We start from the raw sequence: 24,787 nt of genomic DNA, 5'->3' as shown, positions 1-24,787 counted from the left end.
CGTGAAAAAGAATGGAGCCGAGAAAATTTTTCACCTCTGGTCTGTGATGGGCCACCGGGGCTCTCTGGTGTTCTGCTCTTGCTAAAGAGACCGTACTCCCTGGAGACTTTAATTTTGGAGTGTGGAGGGAAGGAGGGGTGTGAGGGGAGAAAGAATGTCTTAAACTCAGCAAATGTCTGAACTGCTCCGAGTGTCTTCAGCGTTGCTCTGGTACCCACAAGAAAGACAAAGTGATAAAAGGACACAGGAGCAGGCTTTTGGGGGGATGGAGGGTGAGCAGAGAGATTAGGGGGCTTGCTAGGGGTTTGATCTAGAGTGGAGAGTTTTCTGACACCTTGGGACCCCTGGAATGCCTTGCTGAGTGTCTTTAGGAAACTGATTTGGAAATGTCTTTCCCTGCAGCTTTGCTGGAGTTTCTTTGTGCTTATTTTTAGTGAATTCGTTTTTTGTTTTGTTTTTTGAAAAGACACAAGATTTGTTTGGGAATAACAAGTGGCCCATAGTTACTGAATACTTATTATGTGCCAGGCACTGTGCTGAGCAAACACTTATATTTCTGACTCCAAACAGCCTTAGGTGGAATGTGCTGTTATTAATTATCCCTGTTTTACAGATGTGAAAATTGAATCTCACAGAGAAGTAACTCATCCAAGGTTACATGGCTCATATCAGAACCAGGACTGAACCCAGTTTTGATTCCTAACCTCTAGGATACCCAGTCTCCACCCCCACCGCCACCCCATCCCACGCATGCTCGTGTAATGAGAGCTACATTTTCTCTACATGTCCACCCTGGAGAGCTAGATTTTAAAGTCAGTCTCCAGTTGTTTTGCCTGTAGGATATTAGGTGATGGTCAGGTGTAAAAGTTGGATTCAGAAATAAGAGACATTGCCTGATTCTCACAGAATCTCAAGCCTGTCCCTGTAGAGCTGGAATCTGTTGAAATGGTGACTGCAGGTAGCTGGTCTAAGCTATTGCCTATGGCTGCTCCTGTGCTAGCAGAGTTGAGTAGTTACTATAGAGACTGCATGACCTTTTACAGAATGTTTGCTGACCCCTGAGCTATTGCAATATGACAAGACAAATTTTGTTGACAAGGAAGAATGTGCGCTTGGGACATTACATATACCACTTCACTGATTTATTCTTTGAGTGCCTCCTACATGCCTCACGCATTGCATGGTGACATGGGAAGGTTACAAATACATTTGTTCTTTCACTCATTTATTCAGCATTATTTATTGAACTGTGTTCTAAGCATTGGGCTAATAACTGGCGACCCAGAGGCAAGAAGGACCCAATCTGGCACCTCTGAGAGCAGGATCCCAGGATGTTTTCACCAATATCACACTGCCTCTTCTAACTCCTTGAGGTTCAGGGGGCAGTGATATGACTTCTTGAACTTTCCAATATTCAAGCAGCAGGATGGAGGGAAAGATCCAGCTTTGCAGACTCTTATTCAGAGAAGCCATGCCCAATTTGATAAGAGTAGTACACTGGCTTCTGTGCCTAGAACTGTGTCCAACAATGCCCATGGATTAGTCTCTGCCTCAGACAGACAATGACCGTCTGCTTCCCTTAAGAGGTGGTGGGGAGAACAGGTAGGAAAAGGGAGAATCAGACTTTCCAAATTTAAGCCTTGGCTCTGATTTACAGCCTAGGGATTAGGAGTGTGAATCTCTAAGATTCATGAGCCAGGAACCAGGCTGCTTGGGTTCAAATCCTTGCTCAGCATTAACCAACTGTTTAAATTTGGACAAGTTACCTAAATTTTATGTGCCTCAGTTTCTTCACCTTTAATACAGGGTGTTTATCATAGAGATCAAGCTAATAAAGTGTTTGCCGTAGTACATGGCAAATAGTATGAGCTATCTCAGAGTCGCCTACTGTATTATTATCATTACTATTATTATTATTTAAGCTTAAATGTATTATTTACAAGCTGACATGACCCTAGGCTCTCGGAGGCTCAGTTTGCCGTCTGTAAAATGGGGATGATGATGGTAATGACAGTAATAACTGCTTCAAAAGGCCATTGTGAGAGTTTAAATGAGGCAGTGCATGTAAAACACTTTGCTTTGCTACAGTGCCTGCCCACGTTGAATGCTCAGTAAGCCAGCTATTATGCTCAAGCCAGCTGTCATTATGCTTGAGGTTATAGGGAATTACATACTGGGCCAATGATGTGCCTTTAAGCTATTGGTCAGTGGAGTCCTTTTTCAGTATCAAGAGAATGTAGGGCAGTGGTTAATAACACAGACCCTGAACTCAGACAGATCTGGTCTGAACCTTAAGTCCACCACTCACTAACTATGCCATCTCTAACTTCCCAAACAGTGGAGGCAATGGTCACTGTATATCAGGAGGTTGTGAGGGTTAAAAGAGGTAGCAGGGTCTTTGGCACATAGTAAGCACTCAATAAATGGTAGCTTGTATTATTATCGCCCCCACTCCTTGCCGCACTCCCACCCCCAGGAAAGCACTGAACATTAGTAAATTTTAATTTGAAAATAAAAGAACACATTTTAAAACTGCCAAACAGATTTAAAATAATATTCATTAAACAAAATTAAAATATTCTATTAAAGCCAGACTTTGGGCTCAGACCAAATTTTTATAACCCAAGCTTAAAGGCCAAGGAGTCCCCCAGTCACAATGGCGACATTGTGATTGAACTTGAGACTTCAACGCTGCTATTGAGCGGTCTTTGAAATGCACGCACGTTTCCCCGTTAAAATGAAAGGGAAGTCATGGAAAGAAAAAAAAATGAGGTTCTTGCTCACCCCAACAAATCTTAATGAATTGAAAAAGAAAAACAAAAGATTTCTCATTTTTCTCCTGCTTACCTTATCCTGCCAAACACGCGTGGCCCCCTCCTAACCCCAGCTTTGAATGGTACCCACTCAGAACGTTCCAGATCTGATATGCTCTTCCAGGTAAGCTAGCCTAAATCCAGGTCTTCGTCAGATTTTATAGATGGTGGTATATCAGTGAGAGCTGGGACCTGAAAGCCCAAATGCTGGGTTCAAATCCCAGCTCTGTCTCACCTAACTGTGCCTCAGTTTCCATATTCATAGAACAAAGATAAAATACCTAGTGCATACAGTTGTAGTGAGAGAATGTAAGAATTAGTTATCCCTATTGATGGTTTTTTTTACCATTTTTAAAAATTGAAGTTATTATACAATAATAATGTAGTTAATATAGTTTTATATATATAACTATATATTATAGTTAGTAATAATATAGTTAATTTACAATGTTGTATTAATTTCAGGTGTACAGCAAAGTGATTCTGTTATACATATATATATAGATATATACATACATGTGTGTGTATATGTATATATCTTTTTTCAAATTCTTTTCCATTATAGGTTATTACAAGATATTGAATATAGTTCACTGTGCTACCTTGTGCTTTTATCTAATGAATGAAATTTCCCCAGACTTTTGGGACTTTGAAGAATTAAAGTGTACAGGTATGCCTTTATCTGAGCGTTTTGAATCAAAATCATCTCAATATTCAGGGAGGGGAATTGGAGAGGTAAGAAGTGGATTTTAAAATCTCTCACAGGAGTTATGATGTGCCAGACACTTTCACCAAGCTCATTTAATCCTCTCAAAAAAAAAAAATCCCATGACATATGTGTGTCTGATTAGCAAATGGGGAAACTGATGCTCGTGCAGGTCAGGTAGCTGCCCGACGACATTCCATTACATGTCTCCCTGACTCAAAGCGCAGCCCCGTTCTACCATGACCTGCAGCCCTCCTAGGACAAGGGCACAGACAATCCCAAAGACTTCTCCCTGACCCACTGGTTATTGACAGTCTCTTCTTACCTTTGAACAGCATCCTTCATCCTCAGTGAGCCTGTCTTTGTGGCCTTTCACCTGCCTTTCCGTTGAGAATGAATGGACTTTTTCTCAAACAACAAATAGAAAAAATAATAGCAGTGGACTGTGACATCCTTCTCTAGGTGACATTCCTTAAGAACCTCTGGGGTTTCTTGCCAACCAGTGGCGGGACAGGACCTCCCCCAGAGACCTTGGCTGTGATGTGGGGCCACGAGGTGGAGATGAGGGAGGTTGGGCAGCTGTTGGGGAGGGCATGGGATGGACTCCCCACTCCACCACCTACCTGCTGTGTGACGTTGGGCAGACGACTCAGGCTCTCTGAGCCCCAGACTCTTCACCAGTTCATGGGGCAGATGCCGTTCATATTGTTAGACAGCTTTAGTACAGTGATGGATGGGAACATGGCCTGCTCATTCAGAGAGTGGCAGTTCTTAAGGTATAATGGACTTGCATCCACCCCCAGAAGTACTCAAAGAAAAGAGTGAAAATGAAGGTTACTTGCCAGGGGAATATTCCTTCCTGTTCTTCAGGTAGCTGCAGTCTTGGGATTTCACACATTCTGGAAGAATGTACTAGTCTCTGAAGGGCAATCTTTTTAATGGGGGGGGGGTGCCCTTTCCACATAAATTTAAAACATGCATGAATTTTTCTCCTTTAGAGTTCTGTCTTGATCTTATGTGTTTGGAAAATATATAACAAGCATTTCATACAAATGGTTTCACATGTTTTTAACTGCTTAGGACAAAAACGGTTTAAAAATCAAGTCCACCAGGTAATTATAGCAAAAGTGGCATCTGGGTTTGGCAGGATTCATGAGTGAAGATAGAGAAACACACATCTGAATACGTGAAATTTTCCCCAAGATCTCTTCATTTAAAGGAAATCCTTTATTTCTAAAGCTTGTTCCTGCAAGCTGCTTACAGCAAATGCCTCAAATAACAATTTTCTACTAACCAGAATTACAATGCCGCACTCATTTTTCAGGGGAATAAAATGAAACAAATGAGTCTGTCAAGAATGTCGGTAAAGTCACTTCAGAGCATGTGTCTGGACACATTCAGTCTGTGTCTTATAGCTTTGAAAGAAGAGTGGCTGGCCTTTGGGTGAACATGATGCTAATTAAAATGACCTCTGAGTGCTTACTCAGTCCCAGGATCTGTTCTGAATGAGTATAGAGATCAGATCACTTACTCCTCACAACAATTTTATGAAGGAAGTCTATCACTATTCACATTTTCAGGAGGCAGGTAAGGCACAGAGAGGTTAAGTGACTTGTTCAAGGTCACATGGCAAGAAAGGAGTAGAGCCAAGCTTTGTATGCAGATGGTCCTAGAGGTTATCTTCATAACCCCTGCACTCCCTGCCTCTTTAACCACCATAGAAAGAATTAAATTTTCCCTCTCCTTGACCTTCACTTAACTGGACAATTAATTAATTAGGGACAGACATGAGAGGGAAACAAAGGGACCATAAGTCTTAACTGTGATTGTTCAGTATTTTACAAGGATGTGTCGGTGTATTCTATTAGCCTCAGGTGCAGCGTAATACAGGGGTTAAGAGCCAGTCTGTCCAAGTCTACTACTTACTATCCTCCTGACCTTGGGTTTACTTAACTTTTTCTAACCTCAGTTTCCCCAGTTAGGAAATGAGGGTGATGAATCTACATCATCAGAGTTAAGGACTGTGACCTACGTAGAAGTGCATCTGATGTACATCGGATTGTCCTATGCTGTTTATTACCTGTTGGGGAAAAAAGTAGCTATAGAAATCATATCTCCCTGTGGGGCGCAGTTTCAGTTGGGTACAGTTTGGAGTGGAAGAGAAGGGAAAGTGCCTGGGATGCGTGGCTCGAGTTGGAAAACAGCTCAGGTTTTTCCAGATGAGGTCAGAGACACTGGCTTCCCTAGTCCCCACGTGAGAAGTTGCAGAGACGAGTCCTCAGCAGGCAGCCTGGAACTCTGAGCCCTCGTTGATTAGAATCTGCACGGAGGAGCACACCACGGCCCCGGGGGGTGGGGCTTGCCTGTCACGTGGCCAGTGCCTGGCAGAGGGGAGACCCCCCCACCCTGTAGAGAACGGGTTGGACTTCGGGCTGAAGGGGTCAGAGGCTGAGAAGAGCGCTTCCAGAAGCCTTTACCTGCTTGTCTATGCAACCTCCAACGCCGCTGTAGGCTCTGATTTCAGGATTTTCACTTTTTCTTTTTGCTCTCTTTCTTCTATCGTGGAAAATGTCCTTTTCTCCAGGAGCCTCTGCCGGGTTTTCAGTGACCATGTGTGCAGACTGTCTGGGTTTGCCCCCTTTAGCCTTCCTGCTCCACCTCAGCCCTCTCTGGTTTCCTCTTGAATGTAGAAAACGGAACTTCATTCGTTCATTTAAAAATATGTATCAAGAAGGAGCTGTGTACTAGGACCTACCCTGGACACGGGGAATACAATAGAACAGAAACGATCAAAATCTACTTCCTCGTGGAGCTGCAGTTAAGTGGGGAAAGACCAAAAAGAAACTCCTAAATAAGTAAAGTACACAGAATATCAGATGGTCATGAGTCTGGGGAAAAAGTCAAGAGAAGGTGGACAGAAAGTGCAGGGGGCCTCGGAGGGCCCTCTGAGCAGGCAGCCTCTAAGCAGCACTGGAGTGAGTGAGCTCTGCCCTTATCTGGGGAAGAATATTCTAGAAAGAAGAAACAGCAAGGGCAAAAGCCCTGAGATGGGGAGCGGCCTGGAGGCCAGTGCGGCTGGGACCAGTGAGCAGGGGGCTGGGGAGATGAAATCGTGCTGGAGGGGCCCCGTCAGGTAGGGCCATTCTGTGTCAATCGCGCATGTCTGAAGTCAATAGTATTATAATTTTAAAATGACTTTTTAAAAGTACATAGGACCTAAATCTGAAATTAATCATTGCGAATTCAGATAGCCAAAGTGGCCAGACAGGTAAGAAGTTCATCAAGTGAGCAGGGTAATTAACTGGGGGAGTGTGGATTCCGTATTGCCACGTGTTCTGATCTTTCAAAAGACACTGAAATCTGGACTTTTTTGAGAAATATCCTGATTTTTAAATCACCATGAGGAACCACCAGCATGCAGGTGCGTGCTCTCAGTCTGAGACCACTCTTCCAAACATCCCTATAGACCCTGGGAGTCTAATTTCAGTGAAAAGACATTAAGCCTTTCTCTCATGCTCTTTTTTCTTTTCACCAATTCCTGACCAGAAGGATGCCAAGAGATGCTAACAATTGTTTCCAGGAAAAAGTAGGACTTGAACCTCATGGGGATGGGAGCTGAGATGTCTTCCAAGGAGCAATCAGTTTGCTTCATTTTTATGTCTTTCTCAAGACTTTTTCCTGATCACCCCTCATCTTGGGTAATGGCAAACATGGTCCAAATCCATCCTCTTTCGGGTTTCCATTAGTTTCATGATGATTATTATTTTGTCATCTGGGGTTGATTTAGGAGTGGTGAAATGTTTGCAGGTTTTGTAAATGGTTGTCAGCCACTGTTTAGAATGGCAAGGAACTTCTTGTGTTGTTCACATTGTAAGGACTGTGGTGATAGTTTCCAGTGGCTACAGATGTGAAAAGGGATTAAAAGGAGGCGGGGCGGGGGGGAGGGGGCTTGAAGGATTCCACACAAAGTGATTGGAAAATTGAGTAATTAGTCAGGGGTGGTGGGGTTGTGAGGGTGAGGAGAAGGCTCAGAGCTGTAAAGACCTGGGATGCCCAGGCTGACAACACAGAATTCCTAGTCTGCCTTCTCAACCCCAAAGCTGGAGTTAAGCAAAAACCCAGCCAAGGGCCCACATAGCTGTCAAGATTCTTCTGGATATGAGTAACAGAAAACTTACTTCTGAGTTGGTTTAAGTAAAAAGGAAATGTATTGACTCAGGGAAATGTAACGTTCTGGGGAGAGCTGGATTCAGGTGTGGCTGGTTCAAGAGCTCAGATATAGGTGATGTGCCCATCTTTTAATGAATCCCTGTTCCGGAGGAGTCAGTATTTTGTCATGTGCCACCTCTGGAACTTGGGATGGAGTGGGAGAGAGGTAGATTCCCCAACTGAAGTTGGCAACATTTGCTGAAAGTGGGTGGTGGACTGGTTCCCTGTGGACCACCAAACTGCAGCATAATGCACCTCTAGATATGCCTTGGCCACCCCTCTTCTACTGGGCTACAATACCATTTGTGAAATGGTAGTTTTTCCAGGTGCTGTGCTATACTCTTTGTGTTTATCATCTCCTTTTCTTCTCAGACATTCCTATGAGGATGGTACTTTTAAGATGTGCTACTAAACTGCCTCCCAGGCTCTTTCCCACAGGCCTAGAGGATGGTGTTTTATATCAGGTACAGGTGTTCAGAGAGGATCATCGCTTTTCATGGTATCTTGTACAAAATTAGCACTCAATATTTGGGACACTTCAGCCAAGCATGGGAGATGCACTGGACTTTCGAGAAAAAGATGGAAATGCCTCAGTATCACTTGGAGTGGCTGCAGTGACCCTGGCTAGGCTGTGCTTACATTTATGGGCCTCTGATGATCAGCCTGTGTTTCTTTTCCTCCCCTGAGTTTTGCCTCCACTCCATTATTGCCCTTTTCCTGTTCCCTTTAGTGGCCCTGCAGTAACATCTGATGCAACACAGAGGTTGCAAGCTGGCAGCCAAAAGGCATTTTGTTTGGTCTGCAGAACACTTAAAGTAGAAACGGGAGCCAACATTTGAAAATCTGGACATTCCACACAAAAATGCACATTTCTGGCTTCCATTAAAAATCAGAAGATCTGTCAACACTGTACCCACATTTTCACATGACTTCGGTTGACTAGAACTAGGAAATGACTATGTCTTTTAGATGGACGGGTTCTCTGTTCACCACAGTCCCCACCTCTCTCTATTGTCTCCCCAACACTGAGGTTCATTGACCATTGGGATGGTGCTGTTGGCTGTCGTACAGTAGATTTCAGAGGGACGGGAACTCTTTCCTGTGTCCAGGTCTTCATCAGAAGTGTGAAAATGAAGTGCAAATCAAGTTGGTCATTATTATTAAGAAAAAAGAGAAAAAGCATGTATTTTGGGGTCAGTCAAGGTTTCTCAATGTAGACACTATTAACATCTGAGGTTAGACAATTCTTTCTGTGAAGGTCTGCCTTTGCCTTATAGGATGGCATTTAACATGTCTAAATATGGACCATACCCCTTTCAGAAGTAAATAGTTCCCTGGGCTCCAGGCATCCGCCACCAGTTTGGTAAGAAGAGTTACCGTAAGTGGAAAAAAAAAAAAACAAAAACTGTTCTTGCTCTGAATTGCATACTGGCGGGCCCCACATTGGCAGTAGAGGTTCTGAGTTGGCTGATTTGGGTTTAATCATAGGCAAACTTGCCAACCATTGAGGCCACTTGTGACGGCCTGTCTAAGATGTTATAGAAGGAATTCAGCATTGGATGAGAGGTTGAACCATCTTAAAAACTCTTTGGAGAATTTCTTAACTTTCAACTAAGAGAGGCCATCTTGGCTGCTACTTTCAAAATGTTTTCAAACAGTAGGTTCTGCTGTGGAGTGTGGACAGGCATCAAGACTGGTTGGAGAGCAGAGGGAGGGACCAAACGATCTCTGGGTGTCTCTTCCAGCTCTGCCTCTGTGAGCTGCACCTCAAAGAGTGAATTTCCCCAAGACTGGTTTAGTATGTTGCCTATTGCATCGCCACAGCTTATAATGGTGGTCTGCGGTGGAAATCCAAGAGCGCATCGTTGTCCAGGGAGGGAAATCAGCCTTTCCTACGCCACTACTGTATACCACGTGGTGTGGATTTTTTTTTTTTTTTTTTTGGCCTTTCACCAGTGCTCCAAATACTCTCAAGTGTCTGAAATAGTGTCCATGCTTAGGTTTCCCATAATAACAATAATAGTTGTCAATCAGCCATTCAACCCACAGTAATTGAACATCTGCTATGAGGCAGCTACTGTTCCAGGCACTTGGCTGGAAGCCGAGAGCAAAACTGACCAAGTCCTTGCTCTCGTGGAGGTATTTTTGGTGGAAGAGAAATGGACAATAACAAGAACACAAGCAAAAATACATATGTATGACAGAGAGTGTTAAGTGCTATGGAGAAAAATAAAGCAGGGATGGGGGAATAGGGCGTGTTGAGGTGCAGCAGGGAAAGGTGGTATTTTTAATTTAATTTTAATTTTTTAAAAAAGTGCTCAATGCAGTGGCGTGCTGGTAAGTTGGCTCTCTGGAGATAAAAAGTCCTGGCTTGTAGCATTTGCCACTTCCCATGGTATAAATACTCCCACTATGGCTGATTTCAAGCTACTGATGGTTTGACAACCAGCTCACAATATTCACACAAATTTAACAATCATTTCCTGCAGACTGGTGCTGGCCGGCTCCAGCACACCACTGGTGGGGAAGACCTCACCGTAAACTGTCTGACTGAAGAGGACACGCAGAAGCCCTGAGTGGGATTGTGCCCGGTGTGTTCAGGAATAGCCCAGAGTCCATTGTAGCTGGCACAGAGAGAGGGGAGAGGGGTGGGAGATATGTGGTCAGAGAGGTAGCCAGAGGCAGATGATGTAAGCATTTTAAGCCGTGGTTGAATTTTTGGCTTCTACTTTGAGTAAGGTGGGAGCCCCCGGAAGGCTCCAAGCAGAAGAGAGACAGGATCCAGTTTACATTTAGCAGAGTTCCTCTGGCTGCTGTGAGAATAGAGGGCAAAGGCAGAGCGAGTAAACCTGTTGGGAGACTGTTATGGCAAGAGATGATGGTGACTTGGAGTAAGCAGGTAGCAGCAGGGGTGGGGAGAAGTAGTTCAATTCTGGGTATATTTTGAGGGTGGAGCCAATGGGATTCACTGACGGAATGGATCTGGGAAGTGATATGAAGCGTCCGAGGTGACTCCAATGTTTTTGGCATGAGCACCTGGGAGGATGGAGCTCTGATGTTTCCCAAGTTGGGAGGCAAGGGGAGGAGCAGGTTGGGAAGGAAGGTTAGGAACACTTCCTATGAACCTGGCCTTGAGCAAGGGCTTAAATGCACACCTTCTCCTTCAGTGCTAACAAGTGGGTTTTTATTATCCCGTTTTAGAAAGGATGTGACAGCAACTCAAAGAGGTTAAACAGCATGCGCTAGACAGCCCTGCTGGAACCTGGCCAGGCTAGAACTCCCCCCACCCTACCGCTCAGCTGTCCTGCCATGTTTTCTTGGCTCTCCCAGCCCCATGCCTCCTCTTTGTTTTGAGGAAATGCAGGCAGAAAATTTCTGCAAAGGAACCAACCAAGGAACCAAAAGCCTCTCCCTTGTTCAGAAAGAGCTCTCCAGGGGTTAACTCCAGGCACAGATGGCTTCTGCTCAGTGGATTCCTTGCTGACCTCTTTCTATGACAAATTTGTTGGGTTAACCCATGAAGATTAATATTCCACGGGAGAAATCATACTTTAAAAAAGTTAGTAGTCAGTAGCTTAGAAGGCTTTGGTTTGGGGTGGACATGGGTTTAAATCCAGATTTCACTGCTCAATAGCTTTACCTCCCTGAGCCTCAGTTTTCCCACCTGTGCCGTGGACACACTAAGAGTTCCTTTCAGATTAAATGCGATAACACACGCAAGGTGCTTGGCACTGTGCCTGGCCCAGAGTCACACTGGGCAAATGGAGGGTCTCAGGACCATTATGGTTTGAGAGAAGGAATTAAAAGTTGAGTTTAGTTGTAGACAAGGCTGACTTGACTTCTGAAGCTGGAGTGGGGACAAAGGGTTGTGAAGCATGTCATGCCCGAGAGCTTTGTGGTTTGGCCTTTTCTTCTTTCTTTCTTTTTTTTTTCTTCTGCTCCTGGAGGTTGGAGGCCTCTATCTGTGCTTCTGCTATGCTCACCAGGCGGCCGGTCCTCGGCCATTTACTGCTGTCAGAGCTCCCAGAAGAGCCGACCTCAGCCCTGCAGAGTCGGCTGCCTTGAGTTGTCATTTGTCGAAGGCAGAACAGCATGTTCTCTCAACAAGCAAATCCCCAGATGGGAGCCCATTCAGGGCTGCCACGTTTTTCCTGATGAAATTCCTGACTTGGTGTGTTGTGTTTTTTTAAAAACACGCCCACTGCCTCCCAAAAACCTCAGTCGGGGAAGAGAAACATTTCTCGTTGAATTACTGGTTTTTGAAAGGGTGTCAAGTTATGCCCCACTTTCATGGCCTACATACGCCACTCTTTCCACTCACTGCCTTGGCAGAGAGTCCTGGATGGCAGAGCGCAGATGTTATCTCCGGCTGCCCTTGCGTTATGCAGATGGGAAAACTGAGGCCCAGAGAGGCCAAGGAGGAGAGCCACATGCTAAGTTGGTCCCCGGGCCTCGACCAGACCCAGATCTCTGGATTCCAGGCTCATTATTCTTCCTCCTTCATCACAGGTCACAAACAGGCAGCCTGTGGCCACCTCTACCCCACAGATGTGCTTTCTTTGGCCCGAGAGTGTTTTAATTTGAATGAGTCGCCAGCATTTAAAAATCAGGAGATTCCATATAAAAACCCAGATTTCTGGCTTCTCTTAGACCATTGGGAGATGTGCCAAATGAGGTCTGCATTCTTGCATGGTGACAATGGAGGATCTCACCAGTGTCCACTCCCTTTAGCCAGAGGATGTCTTCATTTTGCCACAGTCCCCACCCCTCCCTCTAGTCTCCCCGGACACTTAGGGCTGAATGTCAGCTGCCATCATAGAGCTTCCCTTCCTGGTTCTCTCATGGTGGAGTTAAGATGAGAGTAAAATATTTCTTGAACTTGTGTCTTTATATCAAAACCAAAGAAACAAAAGATGAACTGAAATGGCTGCTTGTTTAAAAATTAACGGTACAAAGCATTATTTCTTTGTGTTAGAGAAGAAGATTTCTATGAATTTAATATGCAAACAGAATACATCAGTGTCTAAATAGCCAGTCCTCTTCACTCACTGATGCTCCCTTCCCCTTTTCTGCCAGCATCACGTTTGTGACCTCTCCGTGCCAGGGCCATAGTTTCCACTTATTTTTTAAAGACAGAATTAAGCTTCTTTGACCGACATCTGCCCCACTTCTGTGAAACTTGAAATGCTATTAAACCAAATTAAGAAGTTTAAAAAAGTTCAAATAATCTTTAATTGCTCAAGAAAGACCACATGTGTGAGTCTGAATGAGTATGCGTGTTGTGTGTGCACGCATGCGGGCTGTGTGCCTATGTGATGTGTTCTTGATTTATGGGATTTCCCCTGAATAGAATTGGATGAAAGTCCCTGGCTTTGGGACTGGCACTTCTGGACTTTGCTGTAAATTTAAGCCAGAGTGCAAAGCCAAGTGGTTTTAACTCTCTTTTAATGGTGTTTCAGGGAGCTGGGTTAAGGTTGGGTTAAGATTGATGCTCCTTCTTTCTGGGGCATATTGGGGGGCTTATAGAGAGAAGAGTTGGGGATACCAAGTTTTTAAAATAATCATTCCAGGAGAGCTGACCAAGAGAAAAGAGATTCACATTTTCAGAATGCCTGCTGTGTGTCAGAACTCTGTGTGAAGATTCTCTCTATGCATTCCAAAGTGAGCTGTAGAACTTTCTTTGAATACTGACCTGTTTTTGTTTTTGTTTTTATAATTTTTAATTTTATTTATTTATTTGGCTGTATTGGGTCTTTGTTGCTGCACATGGGCTTTCCGTAGTTTCAGAGAGCGGGGGCCACTCCTCATTGCAGTGCATGGGCCTCCCATTGCGGTGGCCTCTCTTGATGCGGAGCATGGGCTCCAGGCACACGGACTTCAGCAGCTGCGGCGTGTGGGCTCAGTAGTTGTGGCGCACGGGCTCAGTTGCTCCGCGGCATGTGGGATCTTCCCGGCCCAGGGCTCAAACCCGTGTCCCCTGCATTGGCAGGAGGACTCCCAGCCACTGCACCACGTAGGAAGTCCCTGACCTGTTCTTTTTCGTGTGTGTTAGGAAAAAATAGAGAAAGATAATCTATAAAGCACATAATGAGTAGTATTTCTTAGAATGAGGCCCAATTTGTTTAAGGGGGAAAAGAGTCCATTTAGAGGAAAAATATGTAAATCGTACAGGTGGTTTTGTGGATGTGACAAAATCATGAATGATGGGTTTGACTTAGTCTTCACAATACTCGGGAGTGGTCAGGTGGTCAGCCCACCCCTAAGCTGGGAAACCCTTCTAACATCTTGTACTTCCTCAAAGCACTTCAACTTGTCACTAAATACTTCGTTGTGTAATCTTATGCATAGCTCTGTCTGACTCCTTTGCACCAGGGCTGTGTGGTCATTTCATTGTTTCTGTGTTCCCAGCATCCAGGAGAGTTCCAGGCATACAGTAGATGCTCAGGAAATAACAGCACATGACTGCATGGACACCTTGTGAGGCAGGAACTACTGTCCCCATTTTATTGATGAGGAAATCGAGGTTCAGAGGGGCTCACAGCTAGGATACGGCAGAGCTATGGTTCGAATTCATGACTCTCAGGCTGTGAACTTTTGGGGAAACACCAGTATATGGGTGGGACCACAACAGCTGACCCATAGCAAAATGGGGGAAATGAGGTGGATGCCGATGCTTTATGCATTTCATAAAGTTAGACTGGTTCCTTGTAAAGAATGGTCTGTTAGACATAGAAAACAAACTTATGGTTATCAAAAGGGAAAGGGGGGGAGAGGGATATATTAGGAGCTTGGGATTAACAGATGCACACTACTATATATGAAATGGATAAACAACAAAGCCCTACTGTATAGCACAGGGAGCTATTTTCAATATCTTGTAATAACCAATAATGGAGAAAAATCTGAAAAGGAACATATATATATGGATAACGGACTTTGCTGTACACCAGAAACTAATACAATATTGTAAATCAACTATATGTCAATAAAAATAAATAAATAAATAAATATAAAAGCACCATTCAGAACAGGGATCTCACACACACACAAAGAATGGTCTATTATTTTTATTTCCTTTACATTTTAAAGGTAATATGTATGGTTATAAAATTTCTCATTTGTTGTTTTTAAACTCTACTTGGCAAATCAAAATGGCAGCCCCTTATGTTGGCTTGTCCAGTTTTTTACATCTTTGAGATTTTCTAGTTGGTGGAATCCTCCAGTTTCCTCTTGAGATGTTATCAAGCCAGTCGGTGAAATCCCTGAACCCCCTTCCCCACACTTCAACTTCCCTCAGTTTCATCTCACCATTTCCCCTTCTCAGGGCTGAGGGCAGGTGTGTCTTCCTCACTCCAGGCACCAGTGACACAAAAACAGAAGCCAGAGTAGTATCTCCAGGACTTGTCCTCCGGCCTCCTGAGATGGCCAGAGCCTGCCCTTAGCAGGTTTTCTGAGAAGGCAGGACCCACCATCCCTCTGAGGGAAACAGGAGCCACTGGGATGCCTCTGGGTGACAAAGCATCTCTTCACGGGGTCTGTCCACTTGCCTAATGCAGATTTGCTTTTCCTTTTCTAGACCAATCCAGACCATCTCATAAAGGTTAATCATAGCTACTTGCTGAGCAAGGGTTTACTTCTGAAATTCTGCTTCCTGTTGACCCCCAGTCACTTGTTCCCAGCTTGGGAGCTGGCCAGGTGCCTCCTCTCTGCACCCTAGTTGTGGCCAAACCTTGGCTGGCTTTTTTTTCCTCCCAGTTTTATTGAGAATTAATTGACATACATCACTATATAAGTTTAAGAGGTACAATATGATGGGTTGATTTACATATATTGTGAAATTATCACTACAATAGGCTCAGGTAACACCCATCTTCTCATATAGATACAAGGAAAAGAAAAAAGGGAAAAAAGGAAGAAAATTTTCCCTTTGTGATGAGAATCCTTAGGAGATACTCTCATAACGACTTTCTTATGTATATTATAGCAGCGTTAACTATAGTCATCGTGTTGTATATTACATTCCTAGAACTGATTTATCTTATAACTGAGAGTTTGTACCTTTTGACCACTTTCCTCCAATTCCTCCTCCCCTCACCCTCCACCTCTGATAACCACAAGTCTGGTCTTTTTTTCTGAGTTTGGTTTGGATTTGTTTGTTGGTTTGTTTCAGATTACACTTATAAGTGAGAACATACAGTATTTGTCTTTCTCTGAGTTATTTCACTTTGCATAATGCCTTCAGGGTCCATCCATGTTTTTGCAAATGGTAGGATTTCTTCAGTTTTTATGGCTGAATAATATTCATTGTATATATAAACCATGACTTATTGATCCACTTGTCCATCAACGGACATAAGTTATTTCCATGTCTTGGCTATTGTAAATAATCTGGCTGACTTTTAATTGGGGAGACTCCAGGGTGAGCATGCTATGAATGTGGCTGTGGAGACCTGGGACCAGAAATATCCTGGTCCTGGGGCTTCCTAGGTGGCGCAGTGGTTGAGAATCCGCCTGCCAGTGCAGGGGACACAGGTTCAAGCCCTGCTCCAGGAAGATCCCACATGCTGTGGAGCAGCTAAGCCTGTGCGCCACAACTGCTGAGCCTACACTTTAGAGCCCGTGAGCCACAACTGTTGAGCCCATGTGCTGCAACTACTGAAGCCCACGCACCTAGAGCCCGTGCTCCACAACGAGATGCCACGGCAATGAGGAGCCCGCGCACCACAACGAAGAGTAGCCCCCACTCACCACAACTAAAAAGAAAGCCCGCGCACAGCAAAAAAGACCCAACACAGCCATTAAAATTAAATAAATAAATAAATAAATAAAATTAAAAAAAACAAAAACGAAATATCCTGGTCCTCCCCTCAAAGAGTTCAGAGACTAGTGGGTGAGACAAAACAGGCCCAGATGTTTCCTCGGGACAGTTCTGCATCCTGTGCTGAGCGCTGGACAAGAACCTCTTATGCATGCACAGCACTTAACAGTTTACAAAAGACATCCATAATTTATTTTCTGTCATTTACATTGTTAGTCCTCTGTAGTGGATAAAGCCTAGCAGCCATTCCGTCTTCCAGTATTCCTTTCTGGTTCACCCTGCACTTTCAGGCCATTACCTTACTCCCCAGTTCCAGGTGTAGACCTGTGACCAGGTGTAGACTTTTCTCTCCACAGCTGACAATCACAGGTTTCCATCCCCTGGCCCTCAGGATTGGTTTGGGGACAGGTAAGTGACTCAAGTTGAGTGGGACCCAATCCTGGGAACTTTGCTGGAATTGCTTGGGAAAAGTGCCTCTTCTACTCTGACTGACTAACCTAGTAGAGTGTGGCCATCTTGCTTAGTCTGGCTGTCTTCCTGAGAATGAAGACAACCCGGAGGAAAACAGAGGCAAGATATGGAGGCCAGAGATTCCTGACGACATCATGTGAGCACCTGGATTCAGCTATTCCTAAAGCTACATACCATGCACTATTATTTTTCATTTACTTAAAAATCCCTTGAACGAACTTTTCTTGCACTTGCTACAGACTAATATAGTTGGTAACATTTGTCAAGTTGCCCTGCTTCCTCTAATCACAGTAACACTCCCTTTCATTTATAAAGTCCTCTTGAAAACCTTTTCATAGTGATTGGGCTCACTGCTACAAGACAACATCGGCCTATTTTTGTTGATGAGGGACCTGAGGCACAGAAGGGGGGGGAAGCAAGTTAACTTCTTTCCCGCTTGGATCATCTTCGCCAACTTTCAGTTTGAGGAAGAAAAGCAGTTTTTAATACCCAGGGCACCTCCACCTCAAGGGAGGGAAATGTAAAGTGATTTGATGAACAGCTCGAGCAAGGTCAGGGAAGACCCTTACTGCATCACAGAGTCATGGTAAGGGTAGTACTAATAGTAATTTTAGATGCCTAGAAAACTTCTGGAAGATGGGAGAGGACATAGTTAACTGCAGTTACCTATGGGACATGGAATGGGGAGAGAGGAAACTTTTGTTTTTCACTTTGGATACTCTGTACATTCTGAAAACTTTTCCTAGGGGCTTGGATTGTTTTATATTCAAATAAACAGAGAATTTTGAAATGTAACAGTAGCTAGATCTCAGCTGGGACACTTAGAGTATCAAATAGTGATTTACAAACCATTGAAAAAATATGACTCCACAAGTCTATGCCAATAATAAATAGATAAGTAAATAAACAGGGGAGAGGGGGGCTTCTTGTTTACAGTAGAATGACAAAGGCCAACGGGAAATGTGGAGGAAGGCTAGATTAGGAACACATCATGTTGCAACCATTATGGTAAAAGATTGGTTCAGTCAGGAATCATCCATGGATACTAAATCTGGGGTGAGGAATGTGGATGAGGACCAGAAGGTTTGCATGCTCTTAAAGGGTCTCCCCACCAATGGCTTATTAATCTCAAGGGGAAAATAGTTACCGTGCAGTGGAGAAATCAGACACGTTGCCTTGGTGATCAGTATTAACATCATCAGGGAGGGGAGGATGAGTACAGGATACCCTTAGAAGGACACATCGTCACCCATATAGTGGTCTGGCCAGGAGTGAAGAACCTGAATCTAATCATGAGGAAACAGGAGAGGAGCCAAGAATGTGGAACATTCTATTTAAAAAAATGAAACCCTCATTCCTTAAGAAATGCCACTTGTAAAAGACAGAGGAAGGCCAGATTAAAGGAGCCTAAAGCGATATGACAACTAACTGCAGAGACTAATTCTAGACTGGATCTGACATAGGAGGGGAAATGCTATGCGGGACATTGTTAGTTGACAAATTGTAATCAGAGAGTGGATTACGTAAAATATGATATTGGTGTTCAATATACTGATGGTAATTGTCCTGGGATTAGGGAAGAAAACATCCTTATTCTTAGGAAATACACCCTGAATGAATGAAGTATTTTGGAGTAAAGGGCCATATGTCTGTAACTTACTCTTAAATGGTTCAGAAAAAAGTGTGTGCGCGCGCGCGTGCATGCGTACATGCACACGTATGGAGAGAAAGCGCAATTGATAAATGAGATAAGATGCTTACAGCAGGTGCATCTGGATAAAAAAAACACGTGTTCTTTATACTAGTAAGTCTGAAATTTATTTCCAAAGAAAAATTTTAAAAATTACTCTCAACAAAAATATAGTAATAGCACCTGGTATTTATTGAATAGCAAGATGCAAACCTATTAATGTCCGTTACTCCTCAGAGACCCCTGACATCAGGCACAGTTAACAAGCTTATTTTCACAGATGAAAAAACCAAAGGTCACAGAGGTAAAGTTGCCTCAAGACCCAGAGCGTGTTGGTGCCAGGGCAGTATTCTCACTTCTCTGTCCAGAATCCACACTCTTTTCTATTAACCCGGTACTGTCCTAAAGCACAGGGCACCTCTTCCAGTGGTAGTTTTTCATGCTACGTCAGTGGAGCCTTGGATAACATTAAATCACTTAGTGATTTTTTTAAAAATCTCCTTTCCATTCACTTTCAATTCTCTTAAATTCAGAAGAAAGTCTCAAGTTGGTGCTAAATTGTTGTTAACACCGAACAATTGCTGACTGTCATTGAATAAGAGGGAGTCACCCGGCAGGTGACTGTTCTAGGCCCTCCATATGTATTTGCTCTCCCCTGCAACTCTGTGAAGTAGATAGCTTAATTATTCTCACTTTACAGATCGGGAAACTGAGGTATAAAGGTTAAGTGTCTTGCCCGAGGTCCAATATCTCTGAATAGAGGAGGAGGTAGGATTTGAACCCAGGCATTCTAGCTCAGAGTCTACGCTTGCTTGGGTTCACTGTTCTGTTCAGTGAGTTCAGGGGCATGAATTTGAATGAATGGGAAAATAAAAACCTCAAAACCCTGAGCCAAAGTCAGATCTAGATGTGAGTGAGTGATCTTTCAAGCGCTGCCTGGGCCACTCTTAGTTTCATGAATTTCCTTTATGTCATATATAAACAGGGATGAGAATACTAATAACATCTGCTATTTATTGAGAACCTGCTAGGTGTCAGGTGCTGTGACAAGCACCTTACATGTCTTGTTTTTGTCTCACTTGAACTCTATGTGGTAAGTACTGTTTTCCCCATTTTATAGATGAGAAGACAGGTTCACAGTGGTTCAAAATCTTAGGCAGTCCATAAGTGGCAGAGATGGAGTTTGAAGCCATATTTCTCTGATTCCAGAGCCTGAATCCTCCACCACCCCTGGCCTGTGCCCTCGGGGAGCTATCTTGAGAATGAGAGCTGTTTTCTGTGGTGCCTGGCACACACAGCTGGGCATGTAAAATCACCAGTGCTTGGGGTGGTGATGTTACATCTGCTCGTGAAAAATTGACCTCACCTGTCGTTGGGGTCTCTGTTTCCTCCTCTGCTGGGTCAGGATGCGGATGGAGGTGCGGGCAGTGGGGGCTGGGGACAGCTTTCAGGGCCTGCTTTATGGAAAGGGCTCTAGAAGGTTGTGTGGCCCGGAAGCGGCACTGCGCTGATGTCGGGGGCCTCTACCTCGGAACTACAAGCAAATTCTTCCCTCCAACAAGAGCACATTGTGTTCTGGCCCTGCTCTCCCACCCAGGCTACTTTAAATGCGGATCCTGCTGCCAACAGCTACTTTTAGCAAGGGCAGACTATCATAAGGAGAGAAACTTGTGAGAAAATAGCAAAATGGAAGCATTGTTCCTGAGGGTTTGGAGCAGACTCAGGGAACTGTGGGGTGGGAGAGGCCTGGAGACGTGCTTTGCCATCACAAATAAGTTGTACAATAATAATAATAAAGTCACAAAGCTTTTTCTTCAAACCAAAAGGAAGAGAGGGCTGGAGAAATGAGCTCTCAAAGGGTCATGATCATGTGGTCCTTTGGAACCTCAGCGAAAGGAGCTGGGGCATGTTTGCAGGAGGAAAATCACATCTAGAGGCTGGAAGGAACACAGTGAGACTGAGGGAGTGATCGTTAGTGAAGGATGTGGGGCAGGAGTGTAAGCTTGTGGGTCGAGAGGGTAATGGAGAAAAGGCCCTTTTTTGGAGGAAATTAGAGTTCCCAGGGACAGACAAGATCATGGATAAAAGGTTGCAACAGCAGTTCCAGCTCCACACTAGTTAGACCTTCTGATGCTTCCAGGAGGCTGCCTTGTGCAGTAGTGAGTGGACCATCCCCAGAAACATTTAAGCAGAGCCTGAGTGATGATCCAGGCATTTCAGCTTTGAGCTCGGATACAGGACTTGAGCAGAGGTTCACAAACACTGGTCCCTATGTCAGGGCTAAGAGGATTGAGTAGTGAGGTTTTAATCCAAAAGATGAAATTGATGTCTCTTTAAAAGACTGTCCTTTGAGACTATGCCCTTCCTATATTTGAGTGTTTCAGTATCCTTTATAAAATTACCAGTTTGTGGAATGTAAAAGTCTGGAAATGTCAGGATTAGATAAGGTCCAAGTCTGTTCCATTGCTAAGATTCTGTGATTCTAGGAAAATATGCTTCTGATTTTGATGAAACAGGATAGGGGCAATGCATGTAAAATCAAGCCTAAAACTGACACATTGAGAAATGGCCGTGTCAGCATATTATTTAGAAATGTGAAGTTAATTACCAGAAGGAACAGCTAAAAGAGTTGACAGTGGTTGCTCCTTGAGAATTGGGCTGGAGGTGAGTTTTCTCGTAAGTATCCATTCTGTGTCATTATATGAATTTTAAAATTACATGTATGTAATTATATGACCTTTGATTAAAACTTTTAAAACCGTAAAAATAAAAGATAATAAAGCTGCCATTTTTTGGATTCTGTGCTGAGAGCTTTTCATATATTGTTGTATTTAATTAATCCCATCTTAGGGATGAAGAAATAGGCCGAGAGAGGTGAAGTAACTTGCTTTGCTCTACAGAGAGGGTGACTGCCAGGTGTTTTTGTTTTTGTTTTTGTTTTGACTTGAGGACCCAGGTCAGAGTCATATACACGATTCTCTGTTGTCCTCTGCTCAGGGTGAGACTTCTGTGAGGTTTGAGAAGAGGGAGAGGATGGGGAGGTGGGTGCTGCTGCAGAAAGGACCAGAAGATAACTGGAAGAGAGATGATGACAAACAAAGAGGTTGTGGCTTGCTTTCTAGATTGCACGTTTTGAGAAGACCTGTGGAGAAGGCACAGATGTGCATTAAAAGAGAAAGTAATAAACAGTTTCTCCTCTCATTTTGGCCTTGATGGGAGGGAGGCAGAGAGGGAGAAAGCAAGCTGTTTTTGAAGAGTCTGCTCTGTGCCAGGCCCTGTGCTAGGAACCTTATGTAAATATCAACCCATCTAGTCCTCACCATGACCCTGAGAAATAATCATGTTCACTGTAGAGGTCACTTTGGAATGCCTACCGTAGGGTTTATCAGCTTACAGTTTGGGGCTGGATAATTCTGTCGTGGGGGCACTGAGCACCGTAGAATATTTAACAGCACCCCTGACCTCTAGCCACTAGATGCCAGTAGCATCCCCCACCCTCTCACATTGTGACAATCCAAAATGTTTCCAGACATTGCCAAATGCCTCCTGGGTGGCAAGACCACTAGTTGAGAACCGCTGGCCTCCTGTGACTGGGCATGTCATACGGATTGTCTTCAATCACCTCTCCAGCTAGCGGTTGTTATGTCCACTTTATAAATGAGAAAAGTGAGGCTGAAAGAAGGGGAGGGATTCGCTTGCAGACATGTAGTTATGAGTAGTAGAGCTGAGAATCAAAGTATTTCAATAGGGAACTTAGAAAACCAGCCGATGAAGACCTGGGCCCAGACTTGACCCCAGGTTTACCCCAGGCTGGCACTAAAATGCAGATTGAATCTTTTCTTTTATAAGTAGATGTGTTAGAGGAGGTACTGATATTTTATTAACATTTTTAAAGTAGGCTGGACAGCACCAAATGCTGGCAAGAATGTGGAGCAACAGGAATTCTCGCTCATTGCTGGTGCGAGTGCAGAACGGTGCAGCGACTTGGAAGAGAGTTCGGTGGTTTCTTACAAAACTAAACATAGTACAATCCAGAATCATGCTTCTTGGTATTTACCCAAAGGAGTTGAAAACTTATGTCCACACAGAAACGTGCACATGGTTGTTTAGAGCAGCTTTATTCATAACTGCCAAAACTTGGACGCAACCAAGATGTCTTTGAGTAGGTGAATGAATAAATAGGCTGTGGAAAATTATTTAGTACGAAAAAGAAATGAGCTATCAAGCCATGAAAAGGTATGGAGGAACCTTAAATGCACATTACTAAGTGAAAGAAGCCAGTTATATGCCGTGTGATTCCAACATTGTGTAAAAGGCAAAACTAAGGAGACAGTTAAAAGATCTGTGGTTGCCGGAGGCTGGGAGGAAGGAAGGACAGATAGGTGGAGCACAGGGATCTTTAGGGCAGTGAACTCCTCTGTGTGATACTCTAATGGTGGATACATGTCATTATACATTTGTCCAGACCCACAGAATATACACCACCAAGAGTGAACCCTGATGTAAAGTATGGACTTTGGGTGATAATGAGGTGTCAATGCATGTTCTTTGATTGTAAAAATGTACCGCTCTGGTAGGGGATGTTGATGGTGGAAGCGACTACACATGTGTAGGGGCAGAATATATTTAAGAAGTCCCTGTACCTTCTGCCCAATTTTGCTGTGAACCTAAAACTGCTCTTAAAAAAAAAAAAAAAAAAAGCTAGGCTGATAGCATGGTGGCCAAGAGCACAGGCCCTGGAGCCAAAAGCCTTTATTCAATCCATTTACCAGCTCAGAGACCCTGGCATGTTACTTAACATCTCTGAGCCTCAGTTTTCTTTCTTGTAAAATGGGGTTAATGATAATACCTCTTCTTAGAGTTGTTCTGAGGATTAAATGACGCAGAGTAAAACAAGCTCGGCAGATCGATATTCAGCATCGATGAATATGAGCTGTTATTCTTATTTGCAAGCTTTTAAATCCATTTCATGTACTCAGACCCCAGTGACGTGCATCAGGGCACCATCGCCTCAGTGGCTGACTCTGCTTCTCTGCAGTTGAGCCCTTGGGTTGCAATTTGGGTCGATTTTTCACTGACCACTGAGTAATCATCTCTGGGCTGCAGGAGTAGCCAGATAAGGGGTTGATTGTCCCGAGAAGAAGCCATCCAAGCTGATCAAGCATTTGCCTTCCCCACCAATAGTAATCTCAGGAGAATTATGGAAATATCTGTGCACATGGAAGAGATTAATTCGTGTGGCCACAAATTGCTCGAACACTGTGTCCTCAGTGCTGTAATCTCCTATCCCCTGAAATTTACTCAGGGTGCCAGCTCGGCAGCCAGAAAAGCCACAGGGCTGCCTTAGCTACCCAGCCTGTTTAGCTGGGGGACCTCTCAGGAACTGCAGGGGGCAGGATGAGATTAAGTAGTTTGATTGTTTTTAATTTCACCCTCCTACTACCACCCCTACCATAGCCTACTTCTGCCTTCCCACACATCAGCCAAATGGGATTATTGTATGGTCCCCTGAGTTCCCACCCACCTAGAGGCCTTTGTCTGCCAAAGTTCCCCCACCTAAAATACCCTCTTTTTATCCGCATGACCACCTTTCCAGTCTCCACATGGCTAAATACCAATATCCTTCAAGCTTGCTGCCACCACCTCTGCCTCCCCCTCGTAGATCATAGATGGTTTCAGAGGGTGTGGGATCCGGAATGGGTTTTAAACCCCAGCTCTGCTAAGGATAGGCAAGGGGCTTCCTCTCTGTGAACCTCAGCTTCTGGTCCTGTAGAATGGGAGGGCTGATGGCTACCTTCCTTATAGGATCATTTGAGATTTAAAGGAGAGAAGTGTGCTAGGTGCTTGGCACAGCTGAGCGTGTGGAAAGGGCTGGATAAATGTTAGCTCAGGGCACGTGAGGCTGCACGAGACACCTTCAGATAACCGGGGGTGGCAGGAGAACATCAGAAGAGGCCGAGTGGGCACAGTCCCTAAGCAGCAGGCTGTGGCAGCTGCCAGTTGGCTGGCCACACCTCCACAAATACGGCTGATGAGGAGGCAATGCGGCCTCATGGATTCAGGCAGCAACATGGGTAAGA

Source organism: Hippopotamus amphibius, chromosome 12 (assembly GCF_030028045.1).
Source record: "Hippopotamus amphibius kiboko isolate mHipAmp2 chromosome 12, mHipAmp2.hap2, whole genome shotgun sequence".
NCBI lineage: Eukaryota > Metazoa > Chordata > Mammalia > Artiodactyla > Hippopotamidae > Hippopotamus > Hippopotamus amphibius.
The sequence above is the reverse complement of the archived record's forward strand: the minus strand, read 5'-3'. Positions refer to the sequence as shown.